The 14,524-nt window shown below is 45.7% G+C and overlaps 1 protein-coding gene across 6 annotated transcripts in view; it reads left to right on the forward strand.

The window, feature by feature from the left end:
• Window positions 2,022–14,524, forward strand: part of SLC23A2 (solute carrier family 23 member 2) — a 56,942-nt gene continuing 44,439 nt past the window's right edge. For 4 of the 6 annotated variants that reach the window (XM_021375085.1, XM_021375087.1, XM_021375082.1 and 1 more), the window contains exon 1: window positions 2,022–2,734. The gene's annotated coding sequence lies outside the window, so the exon portion shown is untranslated. Of the gene's footprint in view, window positions 2,735–3,228; window positions 4,296–4,707; window positions 4,867–5,101; window positions 5,253–14,524 lie in introns of all 6 variants that reach the window. The other 2 variants (XM_021375086.1, XM_021375088.1) reach the window with 2 other exon arrangements.

The raw sequence follows: 14,524 nt of genomic DNA on the forward strand, positions 1-14,524 counted from the left end.
ACCTGTTCAGGCAAATCCAGGTGAGCTCTGAGGACCTCACATCTCTCCCCTCCTGATAATCTCCTAGATTTCATATAAAGGAAAACTACAAAAGGAAGGTCGCTCCTTTAAGATCTCAAAGATCTGCACACTAAATGATTAATGGCTGCTAATTTCCCTTGATAGCCTTTATACCTGCTGTTGTTACGAAGGACATGCAAATGCACATCCTGTATCTCTGCTCCCTCCAACTTGTTTATGGTCCCGTGAATCATTCAGGCTGAAAGGGACTGAAAGCATTTATAAAGACCTCATTTTAATAATGAAGAATGATACATGCCAATAATCCCAGCAAAATAACTCACACTTCAGCAGCAGGGCAGTGTGACTACACCAAGTGGGCTCTGGCTCTCCTCTGGAATGCCCTGTGTTTTCTGAAATTTGACAACACAGAAAGACACCTGGAAGCTAATTTGTCTTTTTCATAGGAATAAAGGCCTGAAAGGGCTTTTGCTGGGTTTGAGCCCATGGTTCCAGGGGATCTAATTGTGTCCAGCTCAATTTTTAGAGCACTAAATCCACATTTATCATCCTTCCTTTGCTCGTCCTTGGAATTATTTCGGCCTTGAGTTTTCTATCTGTTTAAATTTCAGGCTGACTCGTGAACTTCCCTCTTGCAGATCTCTTTTTGGCTTACCTGTATTTCACTCTGCAGTCTTCAACTGAGGGATGCCACACTGGCAAAATTAGAACATTTATTTGTGAATCTGGATTTAAAAAAAAATTACAGAGCTGCGGCTCTGCCAATGATTTCTGAACATAAGAACTCCTCATAGGGAGACTGAATCACTGGATACATACAATCCATCTTCCTATACAAACTCCTGTCAGCAGTGAAACTGCTGCACTTTCAATCAATCTTGCAGTACTAAAATGTCTCTTTTATCATGGCTGCACGCTCCTCTGCCCTAACAAACAAAGTCTATTAATGTTTAAAAGCTGCAATTAAATATATGTATATATTTGGGTTAAAGCCAAGCATTGAGTAATGCTAAGGGATCGATACCCATAGTCAAGAGCATACAAAGCAGAAAAGATGCATTGTGACTTATCTGTGTCCTATATAGTTCTCCATATGGCTCGTTTGAAAGCCTTTTAGAAGCTTAACAAGGAGAGTACCTCAGTGAATGTGGAACTAAACGATGCACAAAGGATAAGAAACACAAATGCTCCAGAGGCCTCGTAGGGTCTACGGTCTTAAAATAAGCTGCTGGGTTTTAGTGGGATCCGATGAAACCCTCTTTACACGGGCAGTGGATGGAAGGGGTCAGACAGCTGGTGAGCAAATACTCAGTAAACACTCTGAGCAACTGAACTCTGCAAACAGCAACTATTAAGGCAAAGACCTGGAAGATCAACAAAGAATGGCAGGTCTGGGTGAAATGATGCAATGGATTACAGTTAGTGTCACTGGTCCAGGGAGCAGAGGTTTTCCTATCGACTCGGTTTCCTGTTACAGCTACACGGCACCTTAATCAAATAACAAAGCGGGCTGGTCTGGGGAGAAAGCTCAGCATCAGTCAATATTATCTCAAGGACACCTACTCTAAATTAGCATGCTGCTCCTTGAAGCAGAGCTTCATTGTGGGAGAAAAAGTAGGAATTATTGGAGACAGCACTTGGCTGTGGCTTCCCAGAAGGGCAGCGAGACGTAAACGGTTGAGTGAGCCAGTTGGGTTCGAGAAGTGTACATACTTGAAAAGGGCAGAAGACAAATTAATCACAGAACCATAGAATGGGTTAGGGGACTCTAAAGATCATTAGCTCCAACCTGCTCGCCCTGGGCAGTGTTGCCACAAGATCGGGCTGCCCAGAGCCCCATCCAACACCTCCAGAGATGGGGAACCCACAACCTCTCTGGGCAAAATTAAAGCAAGTTACCAGTATCAAAATCCATTAGGAATGTCAATTTTTTTTTTTTTTTTTTTTTTTTTTGCCAACAGGCTCGGAGAGAAAGCATACACCTTTTCCAGTGTGGGAGCAGCATGGCCCTGCCATGGGTCTGAAACACACAGCTCTGCGCTCCGGGCTCTGATCTGCTGCACGGCTGATGTGTCTGTTTCTCCTCAGGCAGAAAACTGAAAATCTGAGGAAAACTGAGATTTTAGCGAGACTTTTAGCCAGAGATTCTAGAGTATGTGGCGGGGGGCATCTTATATCGAGGTTGCCTGCTTCCTTAGAGGGAAGAGCGATGAAAGAACGACACTATTCCCGTTCACTTCTCCTATGAGAAAAAGCTGGATTTATTTATTTATTTTTCCCATTTAAATCGAATGAACTCCCCCCACCCCCCCCCCGACAGAGGCATGGGCTGAGCGCAGCCTGAACCCACACCAACACCATTTTCCTTGAGGGTGGGGGGCCAGGAGAGAAACCCCCCCACACACACCCCATAGCGATGCACCTCGGGAGGAATCGCCTCGCCTCACGATCGCCTCATAACGCGGCCGCCACAGCCATCACCCGGCTGCTGCGGGGCCGCCATGGCGGGCGAGCGCTGAGGGGAAGAAGGCGGTGGCCGCCATCTTGTCGGGGGCGGAGCGGGGCCCGGCCCGCCCCGTGCTCTGCCTGCCGGGGCGGCCCCGGCCCCGCTGTACTCCCCGCTGCCGACCGTGGGGCGCGGAGTGTGGTGTGGAGGAGTCGCTGCTGCCGCCGACGGTACAGCTTCCAGCGCCATTGCCGTCCGCTATGGCAGGTGAGCCCGTCCTCCTCCTCCTGCAGCGCTGAGGGAGCAGCCCGGCGGGCGCCTCCCCCATGGCGCCGTCCCCTCCGCCGCGCTCCGCCGCCCGCTGTCACCTCCATCCGCCGCCCTCCGTCTCCTCTCCCCATCAGCCGTACCCTCTCCTCCTGCCGCCTCCCCGGGAGCCTCCACCATGTTGCGGGGCTGCGCTTCACCTTGGCCTTGCGGCTGCTGTGCCATCCGCGTCCCCTTTGAAAGCTCTTTCTCTTTTAAACCCCTCCATGTTCTCCTGCCTCCAGGCGGGGGGGGGAGGTTCCCTGCGGAGGGGCTGCGTGAGGTGGGCACCTGCGGCCGCAGCCACCTGCCCGGGGTGCGGGTACATCCATCGGTGTGGGTACGGCCCTGGGTACAGCTGTGGGTGTGGATGGAGATCGTCGTGTCCTTCGTCTTTTTTTTTTTTTTTTTTTTTTTTTTAATTATTTCTTTATTGGAAACAAAATGGGTGGCAGAGCCGTCAGCTGGAAAACGGGGTGAAGCAACGCAGGTTAATTCCCCCCACCCTACCCCGGATTCCCCCCACCGCCGTCTGTCTGATCCCGTTCTCATGATGAGCTTTGAGGGCTTTATTTTATCACTATTATTGTTTTAAATTGTTGGGGCTTGTGGGCTGTGTGTTGTTTCCTGTGCAGCTCGAGGCATGTCATATTTCTATTATCTATTCCTGTTTCTGTCGGTGAGCCCCGCTCAGCATCGTGCACAGTTCCCTTTTGTTTTAAAGGTGTGTTTTGGTGGAGCCCAGTGATGCAGGCAGTACAGAATGCCCTAACAAAAAACCTTACTGAGAACCTCTGATTGGGTTTCATTACCTAACCGGTAATGCCTCAATACCTGCATTGTGCCTTTCTGTCGTTAGTGGGTTTGTCATAAAGGATGAGCGTGTAGGCAGAGAGATTCCTGTCCCTTCATTTTGAAGCATCGTTGTCATTTTGTAGGCTCTGAGGACAGGCACTGAGCTCAGCTTTGGGGGTCTGCTCTTCCCATGCCCCAGCTTTGGGGTCTGCTCTTCCCATCTCCCCTCTGTAGATGGGTGTGTGGGGCTGAACCCAAAAGGGAGCCAGCTGCCGCCACAGCCCGTAGAAGATTCTGGCAGGAAAGAGAAAAATACCCAGATTTATTTAAGACAAGGTGAAGATCTTCTGTGGTCATTTTGGCCATCTTACTGCCTGCTCATACCTTTCTGTATGAGTTCAGTGCCAGGTAAATGTGAGGCTTGCTGTTGAACTTGACCACCTAAATTAGAAATAATGCTCTGTTGTCATAGGGAGCTTAACACATCTGTATATCCCCCCTGCCTCATGGTGTTGCCTTACTTGAGTGAGTTTAAAATTACCCAGTTTAAGCTTAAAATAGGAGCTGTTTTGGATAGTGGTTTTGTTGGCACCTGGAGTTTGATGCAGGCTGGAAAACCAAGTAGAGAAGCAGAACAAATGCTGGAGCAGTCTGTTGGAGTGCTGCGCCCTGCCAGAGCAAGACACTTGCACTGCACACCTTGATCTGCTGGGTGATTTCATTAGAGGTAAGGGATTATTGCAGCAGTTAGCTCAGATTAGTAAAGTGTAAAATAATCTTGGAGATATGTAGAACAATTGGATTTGTCGTTGATAAGCTTTTGCAACCCTACTCCCAGGTTCAAGTCGTGATCCAGATAGCTTGAAATTATAGCAGTGTTAACTGGGAGTTGTGCTGGAACAAATTCAACCTTGGGTTAGCAGTGAGGTTAAACAACCCCTGAGATTTTTATCACGGATATAAACAAGCCTTTTGGCTTTAGGAAAGATGTAAACTGGAGTTGAAAATGTCTTGTCAGTGCCCTGGGGATAAGGGAAGGAGCTGGGGTGGGTTGGGTTCCACCTGTTCCTTAACAAGCCAAGTTTTTTGGGTCTAAAATCCATCCCAGTCTGTCACTTGTCTTTAAACCCTGCTCTCAGCTAGGTTTAGGTTTGGTGCATGTTTTCTCAAAGGCATCGGCCCTCACACTGAGTAGATGCAAAGAGCTGGATGGAAATGGTGTTCTCTCAACGCCTCTTCGATGCAGAAACAAACGAGGAGAAGCAGCTTTTCACATGGCAGGATAATTTGGGCTGCAGGTTGGTGCGTGTTTCTGCAATTTTAAGCAATCCCTATCCAACTCGGTCTTTCTGCCAGCTGTGCTGTGCCCCAGGTGCTGCTGGTGCTCAGCGATGTCACAGAGCTTCTTGGGGTTAGCCCATGAAAGCCTACATTTTGTGTTGCAGCCAAATCTACGTGGGGCATCTTAACCTGCTCTGTTGGTACCTTGAGCCACAGGTGTGTACATCTCATTTTTATTTTTATTTTTTCCAGACTGTTGATGCAAGAATTTTATCTTCCGTACTTGAAGCCAACAGGGAGTTGAATTCCAGTAGAGCAATAAGAGTCGTGTTTTTGTTGGTGTTGCTGGGCTGGAGACTGTTTTCTTCGGAAGGAGTTCAAGATACTGGTAGTATTTGAGGAGGTGGGGAAACCAGTCCTAACAGAACATGATATGACTCTGGGTTTTCCCCATATTTATTTCAGAGGCTTAGTAGATGAAGCTGCATTTGTGTGCAGTACTACTTCCCAGTCTGAAAATAAGACCGGTTGGCTTTTCGTTCTTTGAGTCTGTCTGTATGTTCTTTGGTTTTTTTTTTTTTCCCTGTTGTGTCCCAAAGCGTTTACTAATTTCCTCAGTAGCTTGGGCTTTCTTAGTGTGCTGAGTGGGGCTTAGTGGAGTGCTCTCTAGGCTGTTCAGAATGACCCGATGGCAGCTTTACCCGTCTTTAGTATGGATTCCTGAGGAAGTGGCTGCTAAACTGCCCTAATGGCCCAGTCTGAACTGCTGCAGTTGAACTCTTCTGATCCCTGGGTGTACAAGGGGAAGGAAAGCAGCACGCCCCTGTGAGCTGTTCCAGTTAAGTGCAGTGCGCTATGCAAGGTGCTTCTGGAAGCTTTTATTCTGCTGTAGCTGTTCCTTTCGATATCTTTGTGCCAACCACGTGCAAAAATTAGGAAGAAAACCCAAGACCAGAAAGATTCTCTGGAGCCATTTTCTCTGTAGATTTATCTTACTTTCAAACACTGCTTTAGACGTTTATGGTAGGAAGAGAAAATGCAGATGGCTGCACAAAGCGTTTTTTCTGCCATTGACGATGATGGTTCATGTATTTCCTAAAAAATTTATTTGTATCAAGTGCTCTTATTTATGGAACCTTAGTGGTCATGAAACGGCCTGACTGCAGTTACAGCGTGGTTTATTGGACTTGAAAGCTGCAGGAAGAAAATATTGGCAGTCAGGACGAGTAAAGAGATGTGCAGCGTGATGGAGCCTAAGGCAGCATTAAAATAAATCATTGAAAATGAAAGCTATTTGTCGTGTTCCCGAGCTGTTCCCAGGGGTGGGTTGCATTAAGACATTGTGCTAACTTCGTGATGCTGCATGTCGTGCTTCTATCAGTTCTGGGGAGCGTGTTTCTTATAAGCGTGTTATGGCTAAGTGTTTCTAGTTGTTAGAAGTGGTCTTATGACAATTTAGTTAAAGGAAGGAAAGTCTGATGATAGGTTATGGGAAGGAGATGTCTGCTATCTGCGTGTTCTTCAGTTAGGGAAGGATCTTAATTGGGAATTTCTTGTGTTGGTAATTTGGCTGTAGAAGGAGAAGTGGAACCTCGTTGGGAAAGGGTTGGGCTGTTGACACATGGGTGGCACTGATGGGGAAAAGAAGGAAGAAGGAAGAGGAGTCCGAACGAAGTCTCCTGCTCTAGCTTTATACCTTGCACTTGACATGAAAATTGGTAGCTTCCCTTTCCAAACGTAGCAATAAGAAATATCAGAATAGCATAAGGAATATCAGAAATATCCTGTGTGTAATAACGTGCTGTGCACGTCCTACGTTCTTCGACTCCAGCGTGCTTTGGGAGGTTAGATATTGACGAACAATTTTCCAGTGCTGGATGTTGCCATCAGCCCAGTGAGTACCCAACCCTTTTCACGTGCACCTTAGCGTGATGGCGTGGTTGAATTTTCTCTTGTGCACTGCGGAGACCAGTGTGTCTTTCTCCTTTGAATGAGCGATGCTTTGATCTTGTACTTGCGTCAGCAAAATGCCAGAGGAGATGAGCTCTGTCTGAGGGCTGTATTTTTGAGCTCTGTCTGAGGGCTGTATTTTTAGGAGCAGATTTGTCTGCTTGTCATTGTGTCGGAGGGGCTGTAAGTAGCAACGTGGTACCTGTAAGTGTGTTGAACTTTCAGGGTCTGTGACAGCAATACCAGAGTTCATTTATGGGTGTGCATACATCTACATAGTAATCACATGGGGATTTAATCAGTGTTCGCTTGCTGTGCCCCTTGTGACTGAAGAGACAATGTCAACTTTGTACCATTTCCTTTAGGTTGAAGTTGAATGTGGCCTCGAATGAGTCTGAGTGGTGAAGGAGAGATTGACTCACCATGGCGATGGTTTTGAAGTGGGATGACTCACGGCACAGATCTCAAGTGGCCGCGTGTCCCCCCAATTTCTGGTCTGAATTTCTTTTCCCATCAAATTCTTGCAGTGCTTGTGTCGTATGAACAGTTGGCTGAAGCATTTTGAGAATGCACTGCAGACAGGAACGCTGCCATGGCAGGGAAGTAAAAAAGCAGCTTTAAGGGGTTTCTGTGCACTTACATTCCCAGGCATTAGCCTCCTGTGTAGATGCTTTGAGTAAGTTTGGGCCCTAAAAGTAGTAACACATCTTAATTGGGTTTACCTTTAATTGTTGCATGGCCATGGAATCGCAGCCTGGGGCAATGTTTTAGTGGCATGCTGGCTGTTAGTGTGCTTGTAAGGTTATAAAAGTTAAGAGAATAAAGGGCAGTTTGGGAGATTTAGGAAGGAGGTACCCAAAGCAGTCAGCCTTAGCTCTGCTCCTATGATGAGGTGGTTAAAGTGCAGGTAGTTTGCCCTGGAATTCATTGGGATGAAGACGCTCCCTCATGCGAATCTCCAACGTCTTGCTTTTGCTCTTAAGCATATCTGCATTGGGTACTTGTGGTTTTCTTGTACAAAAAATAATCATTTTAAGGGCTTCTATTTTCTGGCCTCGTGCCTTGCATTTCAGTATATAGGTTGGTATTTGTGTTTTGTTGTGCTTGTGGGAAGGAAGTGCCTATGTATATATATATTCCCATCAGTATTCAAGGTCGTATAGATAACTTAAGGAAAATAAAATGTGTTTATTTGCCCGCCTTGTGATGAAGTCTGTCTGTGTCTGAATATGTGGCAGGAAGAACCCTGAGTTCCGCAGCTTTTACTCCATGTATAACTGTAGATTGCTGTTTTCAGAGCCTTGCTGTACCTGAGCGAAGAAAACACGTCCTTGCTTCTGCATATGCTCAGGAAAATTAGTGTACATTGAAGCGCCAGCTGCCTCACAAGCTAGAGCATTTTTTTAATTTACTTTTCAATGCAAAATGGATTCTTTCTGCACATTGACGTGGATGTTCCTGATGCCAGAAGCGTTTGCTTGAGTGTACATCAGCAGATCAGAGTTTTTGGTGAAGGCTTAAAGAGCGCTGATTTCTCTCGAGTGTTTCATTCTGTGTGTGCCGAACCGAAGGAGCCATTGGGATCCAGGCTGGCAATAAGAATAAAAACAAAAATGGAGCTCCACGTCCCTGCTTTGTAGAACCAAGAGGCATAGCTGTGTTATTTCATGCTGTTCTGTGTCCTTCGTGTAGAGGAATAGCAACAGGTATCCGTTGTTGGCTGGTGCTGGAGGTGTATATTTGCATCGGTATCATTGGATTTGGTGTGTGAAATGCCATGAGTTGATGCTGAGCATAATAGTTATTCTCAACGTAATAGTTATTATCAGTGTAATTTTACAGGGCTGTGCTCTGTTGTATTCAGACTGTTAGGCACTTGTTGCTTGTATGTGCTTTATTTCGGCTTACTTGTCGATGCTTTTAAAACCCAAAAGAATATGGGGACGAGGAGATGCCTATTTAAAAAGAATAGAAGATAAGTGTTGTCTTTTCATTATAGTAAGATTGTGTATCTATTTACTTGCTCTGTTTATTTGTTCTAGCTGGAGAGTGAAGAATGAGTGAGAGCAGATTCTGGCTGGAAAGAGAAATATGAATGAGAGCTGCTCAGTTTGCAGGGTGTTGAATTAAGAGCACGGAAAAACCTGCCTTGACGTAAGGTAGAATCTCTGGTGCTGTGTGGCCCTACTGCTTGCACTTCCCTGGACTGCTGGCCACGCACTCAGGTGTGAGCTCTGAGTCAGGCTTTCCAGTGAGCTGACGTTGCCATTGCCAGTCTGTCTTGTTTGCAGATATCAGGAGAAGAGGATGGAGCCCGAGTTCTTGCTGACGTGCTGCGTGAGCCCTTCTCATAAAGACGCGCATCTGAAGAGCTCCTTCTGCAGAAGGGAAGGAGCTCCTGTAATTTTGAGCTCTTGTAAATATCCATTGCTAATGAGCCTTCCTCTTTGGAAGGGATCAAAAACATTCAGTGCTTTTCATGAAGATGTCTAATCAGGCACGGTCGAATTGAGCAAAGCTGTCGGTTAAGCTTCCTGTTGAGTTTCTTGGTATAAATGAGCTTAAACCCCACGGATTATCAGGCCTTGCCCCTTGGCTGTTCTGTTTTGGTGAGGATGTCATGGTCAGCATTAACCTGGGATTGAATCTTGCTCAGGTGTGGCGCTGCTTGCTTCCTAAACCTGCACAATCACCAACCACAGAACAGCACGGAGCGCGTTAAGGATCCGAGTCTAATTGGTGTTATTGTTCTGGAGGCTCTTGTGACAAATAATGTGTTGTTGAATGGCAGGTAATAGGTTTATTATGGAGAGAGCACAGCATGTGGGTATCTTCAAAGGAGACTCTATCTGTACTGGTCTTTTCTCCTCTTAATTATTCAGATGGAAAATGTTGTTTGAGGGCAAAAATGTATGGCTAAATGATATTACTCCAAATAGTAGCTCTCTAAGTAATGCCAATTAAGTAAGAATGATTTTTTTCCAAGTAGCACTATAGAGACATCTGCAAAAAAGCCCTGAAAATGCAGAAAGCAGGAAGGTGAAGTATTGAAATCACAGTATACTTGCTAAAAAAGTGATTTTTGCCAGCAAAACCCTAAAGAAATATTCCATTAAACGTTGCCAAAATACTTTTCGTAACAGGCATGTCTTGCTGGGGAAAAAAAGTACATCTTTCAATAAACTATAATTGGCATGAACACTGTTGTAAGTTATGTGAGCTCTGTCAAAATCTTGCATCTTTTTGCTCTTTTTCTGAATGATCAGTACAGCATTAAATGGGCTGTCCAACTCCTATCCCTTCCGTTAGAGGAGAATGTGATACACTGAATATATTAAGGTATTGTTAATTACCTGCTTAGGTATGGAGAACAACATTCAGCCTCGTGGGCTAAGTCACACCCTGTGTCTCCCCATGGTGCCATGCAGGTTTGATGTCCCAGCAGGTCCTGTTACCTCTGGTCTCTGCTGATTGTCCCTGCTGAGCTGGAGGACTGCAGAGCTGATCCACGCTGACGTCTCAAGCAGCCAGCACAGCTGACACGTGCACATTGCTGAGGAAGTAGGTCGTGACTGCTGGCAATGTAGGCACTTTCACCCCGGTCTGCCTGAAAGATAAGGAGGGGAAGTTAACCAGCAGGTCTGGTTAAACACGAGCCCGTCTGTATAAACACTTCCAGGCTTGTTGTGAAATTAATAAATTAGTAATTGGTGTGGGAATCGAGTGCAGGGTTGCATGCAGTTGTTTAGTGTGTGGGCAGGGAGTAAGTGCTGGCGTTAACTTAAAAATCATTAATGGCTGTAATGACTTGATTTATCCCTGTGGCTCTGGCTGTGGCAAACCAAGCTGTGCTTCGAGACCAGCACTCACGGGACCAACGTTTGGTCAGCAGTTATTGGTATGGAGATTTTCGTCCCAGTAGCTGTCAGCTTCTCCCTTGCCTTCAGCCAGTTGCAGCAGAAAGAAATTCTGCTCTTCTGGGGTCAAGAACTCTGAATTTCAGCACAGCAGCGACTGCCTTCTGGAAAGGTATTGGGGTAGATGTCAGAATTGTGGCTGCAGCAGTCACCAGTTTGAAGCCAGGAGATAGCTGGCCTGCAGGACAGAGTGCTGTGCTGGGTTACCCCAGTTACTGGGTTCCCCCAGTAAAAGCTGCCTGCCCAGAAGCACACAAAGAGTCGTGTTGTCTCTCCTCTCAGTGCTTGGATGCTTGGAAACGTTTCCTCTGCGAGTGGTGTAAATTTGCTGAGCATTCCCAGGAAAGATTTCTTGAAATAATCCTGAAGGAATGAAAGGTCACTGAGCAAAGAGGGCATAACTCTCCCAGCTGGATAATTAAAAAGAAAATTAAAAAGCGTGCTAAGTTTGAGATTGACTTGTGGCCGTGCTTTGAAGATTAAAAGGGCTTTTTCATTTCAGATGGAGGAGGTTGGGACTGGTGGGAGGGGGAGTTGTGGCTGCTGGAGCAGTTGGGCCGGGCTGTGGAGCTGCATTTGCCATTTGCTTATTGAACTGTGAATGGGAAACCAGGTTTGCTGAGCAGAAGCGTGGCTGTCTGCTTTCCTCCCTCTTTTACAGAGTTGAATTTTGCAGCTGGAGATTCCAACCTGCCTGGTCACTCTTCAGTGCAGGTGGATCTTTAGGGAAACAGCGTATTGAATTGAAAGCTGTAAGGACGTTTCTTCTATAAACATGTTTTGCCTTTAGGAAATGAAAATAGCAGCAACTTCAGCTAAAGGATGGAACTTTCCATGTTCTTTGCACAGCCTGTTACCAGATCAGTCTATTTTTTTTCTCTAATCTGATATAGCCTGCACTTTTGAAACCATTTGCAGTCAAAAAGTAAGGGAAGCTAAAACATGTGCGTGCTACCTAAATGCTATCAGCAAAACAACGCCACAGGTGACAAAACTGCATCTTCAGTGGGTGCAGCCAACAGATGTTGCAGGTCCAGACTTAGCATACAGATTTGCATATCCATTTTGTGGTCTGCAGCATCGGGCAGGTCGGAGCTGCTGGGCTGATGGCGGGTCTTTGCTTGTTGCAGTTGGTGGGTCAAGTTTTGGCTTATTGGGTGCCTGGGCTGGTTGGGTTGCTTGTGTGTTGTTCCCTTGGCTGAGTTACTGCACGTTGAGCATGGGCTGGATGCTGGCTTCTAAAAACGTGGTGATGCTGACAGTGCTTCCCTGGGCATCTGGGAATGCTGAAGGCACTGATGCTGTGAGGGCAGCCTCCCTCCATGCTGTATTGACCAACGAAGTGGTTTCACTTTTGTCAGCCCTCAAAGAAAAGCGATTTGAGCTTGCAGTTGCAAACGTACCTGGAGGTCCAGGAGAGACAGAGGTGTCTGGTTTAGTTTATGGACCCGTGGATACGATGGCAGGTCACAGAAAGCACATTTCCTCCATCATTAATTTTTGCAGCACTTTTGGAGTATGCGGCTTTGGCTTCACTCCTGTTCTATTGTACTTGACAACGATTTCTTATTTCTTGGACAGAAATCAACCCTAGGTGTTTCTAAAGGCACTTCCATCTGGTAATTACTTTTTGTGTAGCTGAACCATAGTGCGGCCTTGAGTGCTTCTCAGACCCTAAAAGTTTAAAAAAATACTGTGATTGCAAGGAAAAGTCATAAGAAATGAATTCAGGGTTTAAAAAGGGGAAAAAACCACCTTGAAGTGGATCTGTTTACTGATATGTCATACAGTTGCCTTGTGTGTGCTCTGCTTGCATCTTCTAGGAGTCCGCTGGTGTTAAAGACAGCAGATTTGTTAGGACTTGGGTAGGAAGAATACTCCCTGAGCCATCATTTGGCCTTCATTAATGTGGCATCCTTCACCTCACCCCCTCCTTTTTCAGCAGGATTTTCTTGCCAAGGCGACATCTCTTTCAGACTCTTGCTCCACAGAGGATGCATTCCAACAGCTGAGCACTGTGGGGCACCTGCTGTGCTGGAACAGGCTTTTTTTTTTTTTTTTTTTTTTAACCCCCCTTGTTTTAATAAGTTGTGGAACAGAGAACCTCTTCTTAACGGTTCTGCAGCGATTGCATCAGATTTGCCTTTTATGTTGTTTGTTTTTCTTGTTATTACCTGGCAATATCTGAAGGTTCGAAGCAGTGATTTAGTTACCAGGTGCTTGTGGTCACTGGGTCATGTTATTATCGAGTTCAGTCGTGGGAGTTCACCACTGTGCTCTATCCTCATACACAAGAGAAGCTTTTCAGTAGGGAAGAAACAGGTGCCTTCCAAAAAGAATTTTATCCTGAATCCGAGTGCTGCAAAATTGTCCTTGGAATAAATACTTCAAGCTCAGGATGTTGCCTGTGAATTGTCAGTTCACCAATGTGTGTCTGCCAGCAAGTGTTTGTAATTCAGCTGTGCCTCTCTGAACTATTTGTTTCATGCTTAAACTGAGCACAGTATAAACTGGGAAGGAGGCAGAAAATTAGATTTTATTGCAATAATCAGAAGTGAACTCCTCCGAGGAGTAACATCCTCAAGCAAGAGAGGTGCTTCTGTCAGCTGAAGCTTCAAATATTAAGCAGGGCATAAAAATGATGGCTGGTTATGTGGGATCATTACGACAGTCTGCTTCCTGCGTGGAGAAGTGGAAGATAAATCGTCGGCCGTGATTTCGCTTCCATCAATAAAATGCAGCAACACATAAAGCTTCCCGGAGGGTTTGAATTACAGTAAGTAAAACGCACCTCTGACACGCTGCTCGCTTGCGTAAAACAGGCTCAGTGGGTCAGCTGGAAGGAGAGCAAGCTGATCTTGTAGGTTCCTCCTGTTCCAGACGGATCCAGAAGGTGAAGACTGCTGTGCTGTGCATAAAATCCCCCATTTCTGTGCTCAGTTCCATCCCTCCCGTCCTTTGCGTTATTGCAGTGCTTGAAAACGTACTGTATAATAATATCGTGCCGTCTTGAAACGGCAGTTGTAAGATTACATCTTGAATTAACATTCATTTCAAGCGTGGCAGTGATTAAGTACCTATTGACTGCAAGCAATTTCACGCAAACAACCAGCAATTAGATCTGTCCGGTGGATGGTGGAAGCTGGGCTTGGAGTGAAGGCCTCCAGATTAGCAGGTGGTTTGTTTGAACCGAACTGTTGAGCATAAATACTGAGTAACCAGAAACAAATCTTTGTAATGATGAAATTGTCCGCTACCTGATGATGAACCTTGAACCGATTAGCCTTAATGGGAAGGTAAATACACAAGTCTTGGTTAATTGAATACTTAACTAATGTTGCTGGCGTTGAACTTAATTATACTTTGAACTTTGACATCCAGGGCAAGCAGCATTTGAGTTCCTGCCTGTTATTTTATTTTTTTTTTTGGCTTTTTTTTTTTTGATGCAACTATTTAAAAGAAATAATTCTGGGCATTAGAATCAAAAATCAAGTGACTTGTTTGCTTTCCCAAAATTTGCTTCTTTTTTTTTTGTGCCATGGATTGAACGCTGGTAGAATCATAGAATATCCCAAGTTGGAAGGGACCCATGAGGATCACAGATTCCAACTTGTGCTCCCTGTAAGGACATCGAATGTCTTGGATGTACAATCATTTCCAGCATCCTCCTCCAAAGTATGAAGGATCTCATAGGCTGACTGTGGACCTATTGTACAGCTGTTGCTTTGTGGTCTTAAAACATCAGCTGTGGTGATGCTTGCATTGGAGGCTGCTTGCATTGGAGGCTGCTTGCATTGGAGGCTGCTTG

The sequence above is a fragment of the Numida meleagris genome, chromosome 21 (genome assembly GCF_002078875.1).
Source record: "Numida meleagris isolate 19003 breed g44 Domestic line chromosome 21, NumMel1.0, whole genome shotgun sequence".
Taxonomy (NCBI): domain Eukaryota; kingdom Metazoa; phylum Chordata; class Aves; order Galliformes; family Numididae; genus Numida; species Numida meleagris.